This window comes from Esox lucius, chromosome 6 (genome assembly GCF_011004845.1).
Source record: "Esox lucius isolate fEsoLuc1 chromosome 6, fEsoLuc1.pri, whole genome shotgun sequence".
Lineage (NCBI taxonomy): Eukaryota > Metazoa > Chordata > Actinopteri > Esociformes > Esocidae > Esox > Esox lucius.
In genome coordinates, this window is record NC_047574.1 from 31,112,204 (window position 1) to 31,118,180 (window position 5,977).

Genomic DNA, 5,977 nt, shown 5'->3' on the forward strand with positions numbered 1-5,977 from the left:
GGATGCAAGGAGTCTGTAAAATTCAAAAATTCAGGCAACCAGGGGGCAGGTCATCAAACTGGGTCTACATTTCACCTTCTACATAAACAAACAGTTAAGGGTGTGATACACTGTGCATGGCCGCTCCACTCCCATTCATTTCCAATGCAGCTGAGCTACGTGATTCAGGTTTGGGAAGCAGTTAAATTCGGACATTCAAGGTATGACAGAGTGGACATATTTGGGCGACAGGTATAAATGAGTTGATGGAGACTGCTTGAGACAAAAATTGTTAAGTTGGAGGGTGGAATTGATAATGATAATAGATAAATGTGCAAACGCGTCTGTCAGGTCTTGGCTGGGTGCCTCTAGGCATCTCCCTGCTGCTTTTTTGGTTTGCCCCAATTAGAGGTAGCTGCTCAACGTTACCTCAAATTGGGGACCCTATTTTAAGTTGCCCTTTGAGTTTTTGGATCATTGTTTGTGTTAAGTGTTTGCACTCAGTTCGTGGTCTGCTGCCTGTTGTTGTTTTCTGTTCAGTTATTTATAAAGAAGAACATTAAAAGGATGTTTCCCTACTACACCTCTGCTCCTTGTGTCCTGCCTCCCTTGGACGGTAACAGCGGCTTTTACCCTTGCCATTCGATTTTTGCCAAAATACAATATGGGCAACAGAATGTTTATTAATGGAAATAAAGTGTACTCTCCTAAATTCCAAACAAGTCCAACTGCTCTATGCACATTCATTGTTAATTTTGATTTGGGATCGAACTGGTTGTCCAACATGGAACAGCTTCCAGCAAAACATGAGAGTAAAAGCTATGACTGGTTATCGGCGCACATAATCATGACATTGTCAAAATAGTTAACAGAATAATTGAATGACTTGATGCTTTTATACACATGCACATGAACTACACAACATAAAATATATTATAACGTGACTGAATTTTGGAACATGCCACGTTTGGATCTAATGACAAATGCACTAACCTTTATGCTCTTCAAAGGTGTTAATAGGTTGTTACATGGCCATGATACACCTACAAGCTGTAAATTGATGTGAATCACTTCAGGGCGAGTTGGAAAGTCATCACCACAAATTGTATACAAATTGCGTGTAAGCACGTTCATTTGGCAGCATATTTGGTGCGTTCAATTTAAATCATTCATCTGAAACAAACTCCTGTCATTAAATAGGTGATTTGCTCAAAATGTTACATTTGCATGTCCAAGTCTGGAGTGTTCCCACTAAAAAAGATTTGTGGTTTTGCTGTTAATTCCACTACAAATCCCACTACCCTTGCCAATTGATTTTGACTATAAAATAATGTGGCCAACACCTTTGAATAATTAGTGTTAATATTTATGGTAACACTTTATTTTAAGTCTACATTCATTAGATGTAATAACATTTTAGTTAACGCATTTATAACATAGTAGATACTATGAAATACTATGTAAATAACATGTAATTACTATGTAATAAGGGTTTATCGGTATCATTTATTACACAATTGGAACAAAGTGATGTAATTACAAACATGATTGTTCCACACGTGTAATTACTAATGATTTATTTATCTGTAATTACAAGGTGTGTAGTTACATGTGTAACTAACATGGGCATTAATTACACTTTTGTAATTTCAATGTGACATTGTTAACAATGCATTTTGAAGTTTAACTTTGTTACATGTAACTACATTAACCTTGTTACATGTAACTACATAAGTTCTTATCACCAATGTTAATCTAGGACACAACAAGGCAAACCCTATCATTATCTTCAACTACCTTGTATGATTGTTGAGCAGTGTCTTTGCAGTTCATATTAATGTAACTATAATGTACCTACACAAAGTGTGAAATGAAAGACATTTAATTATCCCTTTCATCATAGCTGCACTGTATGTCAAATGTTTCAAAAATATTTGGTGTTCATGTGAAAGGGAACAACACTAGGTTCATTTGTTTTTATTACGATCCCTTTGAAAGTACAGTACAATATAGAATAATAATATCATTAGAAATAACAATGCAATGTCACAGGCAAACACCAAATGTAGTATATTTCATTCTCAAAGTGTTAATATTTTTCTCCATGTCAGAGTAAGAAAAACTAAGTGTATCTACAAAATAATTTCTATGTTGTTACACAATGCAAAACTTAATCAAATGTCAGTTACTATGCAATTGCATTGTAATTACAATAGTATTACAAAGGAACAAGTGAATTAATGTAAAGTGAAACAAGGACGATTTAAACATCAAGTACTATGCAGTTACTATGTTACAGCAACCACAGGGAATACGTCGTGATCTGGGAATGAAAAATGGGTTAGATTAACTAATTGTAATTACAAAGTAGTATCAATGCAGTTACACATTACAACACTCAATCCTATGTCAATTACTATATACCTACATTGTAATTACAATGTTATAAAAAAGGAACGAGTGAATTAATGTAAAGTGAAACAAGAACAATTTCCATATCAAGTACCATGTAGTTACTATGTTACAGTGATCACAGGGAATACATTGTGATCTGGGAGTGAAAAATGGGTTAGCTTATGTAAATGTAATTACAAAGTAGTCTCAATGAAGTTACACATTACAACACTCAATCCTATGTCAATTACTATGTACCTACATTGTAATTACAATGTTATAAAAAAGGAACGAGTGAATTAATGTAAAGTGAAACAAGATCCATTTACACATTAAGTGCGATTTAGTTACTATGTTACAGCGACCATAGGGAATAAGTTGTGATCTGCAAGGGAATAAAGGGTTAGATCACATTAAATGTAATTAAAATGAAATCAATCTTGTAAGACATTACGCTCAATAAAATGTCAATTAGTATGTATTTACATTGGAATTACAAGTGATTTAAGTGAATAAAAGGAAATCAATATAATCCAGAAAATACGTTTTTTATTCTTTGTTCATATTGCAAAACCACAAACTTAAATAATTACAATCTGATTTTATATAATTGTAATTAGTCTATGTTATTGTAATTAAAACTTTAGAAGACAAACAGTGCTTGTAGTTCAGATCAGTGGAAATGTAAATTCGTTTTTTTATTGCATCTTTAAGTGTTTTAAAAGTGTACTAAACAATAAAGTGTTATTCAATTTAAAATTGTATATATCAAAATCTCTACTAAAAACAAAAGTAGACTTACAACAGCATTGCACAATTTATGTTAGCTCCACTCCTAATTGACCAGTATATATATATCTATCTATAAGGACATTCACTTGCACTTGCAGTGGTCCCTCCAAACATGTGGCCCCTCCAAAATGGACCAAACATGTCATTTTTTTGCTCCTAAGGAAAATACCAATGCGAACCCTAGTCAACTTTTAATCATACTCAACAATGAATATATAAAGAATAACTATTTTCTTATTTAATCACAGATGGGTTTTAAAGATGCATATAATTGAGATTGTCAGATTTCTCAGAGCGGATACATTGATTGGATGTCTTTTAGGAGTTGACAGAGTATTCCATTCTTATTTTCTCTTACCCAACCAGTACATCCACTCAATGAAATGTAGATGTTTTTTTTTTTACTTTTTGCTCCGATTACCCCTTAGTCTCCAGACCTGCCCCTTTATTGTCTGCCATGCTCTTTCAATGTGTTGTGTGTGGCATCCACTTTGAGGATCCACAAAGTTGTTGGTGTGATTTACTGTTTGGTGATTGCAGCCCAGCCTATTCAGAGATCTGACATATGCTCTCCAACAGTCACTCAAAATGGTGGAACCTCTTTGCACATGTCTTCTGATGATAGGGATCAAGGTTTCCTGAGAACGGTCCGTCACCATTTTAAGGATTGTGTGTCGTCTGTTGTGTTTGACCTCCAGCATCCCAAACACCCATCCCTCTCTTCTCCACGTTGGACCAATCCTTCCACGATTGTACTAAAATAAAAGGACATGCAAGACAATGTTATTTGAGCCTCACAATGTGCAATATTTTTTATGTATGAAAGATCCAATCAAGATACATGTTTAAAATCAGACAGTGGTTTGTCATTTAAGCTAACAGTTAATTTGGTTGACTTCTCCAGTAAATCTCCAGTATTACAGTGTATGTCCAGGCGAGTACTGAGGAATACGTATAGACATATTTCAATTACAGGTATGTTATCACTTTCTATTAGTTCAAAAGCCCAGACACTGGGTTGCCATGTCAAAGTTATAATTCTTTACCTTTCTCTTTTTTGAATTTGGATTTGTCAATCACAACAAATCTCCAAAGAGATCTGGATCCAATTTTAAAACCCTTTCTCCTTTTGAATTTCCTCAAGGCTTTGTTGCAAACCTTGAGAAGAGGTAAGACATTTTTTATTGATATTGGAATACGATTCAGGAGAGCATGAAATAAAATAAAATCTAGAAATAAAATCTAATTCATTATTCTAAATCGACCCCCTAAACTGACACTGCTCCTTCAATCATTTGGAAATAAACATGTTATGTACAATATGGGTACAATCATGAACCTTAGTTAATGTATTACTGAATTGAACAAACATTTAGTATGTGTCTTGATTCAAGATTAACTTATTACCAGTTAACCAATATATACGTATGTAGATATTCACATGAGTAAAAATTTATGTTCACAATTTAAAAATTATTGAATCTGTTAACACTATTTATCTGCATCACAATTATTTTAACTAGCTACTAAACTTTTCAGTTTTAACAAACAAATGAATCATTGTTAATGGAGGTGCCCCTATCAGAAATGTTTACCACAAAAGCATACATTTGGTTAGTGATTCATAATTGTGTTTTGTGAATAGGCAATTTGAACTATGACAGTGACATTGCTTTTCTCACCTTCCTCAGGATTTTTGTCATTCTGGTTAGCATCCTTGAGCTCTTGGCGATACCATCCTCAATCATGTCAACTTGCCTCAATTGTAGGCCCTGTGCAAATCAGAATTTTTTAATAAAAAAATTAGCAAATTTCATATTAATTGGAACGTACCTCATGTTTTTATAATGTGATTTATCTTTGTCTATGCCTCAGTTGATTATTATTGAATAATTAATTTAAGTTATTGACCTACCGATAAATGAATGTTAACCAATCTGTAAGGGTAACCCGAGAATGGCTAAATATTGAGTCCTTCCGGATGGAGAAGGTGGAAGACCTTCTCTTTCTTTGACAAATCCTGTAAGGAAAACCAAACAATACTTTAAATAGATCTGATTCTAATTCAGTGTTCACCAAACTACCGGGCTGAAAAGCACCCCACTAAATGATCTCCCACATACAACTGGGACAGTCAATAGGCTTAAGTCAATACAAAGTTCACATGCAATACCATCTCCAGTTTTGAGGTCCCAAAAATAGCCCCTTTTGGGGCCCCTCCACTGACCCAAAAATATTTGTTGAAAGAATGACATTTAGTTTGTATAAAAGAAAAGTAAGTAAGTAAGTAATAATAATGTAATAAAATATAAATCAATTCATTGTAAGCAGTGTGCGAGTTGTATACAGTATACAAACTATAATAAAACATTTTATTTATCCAGGGCCAGTCTTGGATGTCTGGCGCACACAGGTCTTGCATGCCTACACGCTGTGAGACCAAAGGTTCTTGAACACTGCCCCAACACTGACAAATATCTTTCCTACATAGTTGGCTGATGTATTTAAAATGTTGGCATGAAATGAGTTAACTGCACACTGCACAACATTGACCAATATGACAGTAGGCTATTGTAATGCTAGCTATCCACAAAAACAACCTTTTGATCTATGTTAGGGCATTGTGCATGCACCAAAAACTGCCACCTAAATAAATGTAGCTACATTTCAAATAATCATTTTTCGTTCACAAATTGCACAAAGCTTATCAATGCAAATTGCAACATGAGGCTTGACTACGTTTTGTTTTTATGAGCTACATTAAAATAACTTACCATATATATCCATCTCTGCTTGATCATTTTCTGCTTAT

General features: G+C 34.1%; 1 long non-coding RNA gene across 1 annotated transcript; it reads right to left on the reverse strand.

Moving 5' to 3' along the window:
- Window positions 1–3,082: 3,082 nt before the first annotated feature.
- On the reverse strand, window positions 3,083–4,893 carry LOC114839447. The gene is made up of 3 exons (XR_003781900.2): window positions 4,848–4,893; window positions 4,212–4,323; window positions 3,083–3,920 (listed from the first exon to the last, which is right to left on the reverse strand). It is a non-coding gene; the product is annotated as an uncharacterized LOC114839447 (long non-coding RNA).
- Between the last annotated feature and the right edge of the window lie 1,084 nt (window positions 4,894–5,977).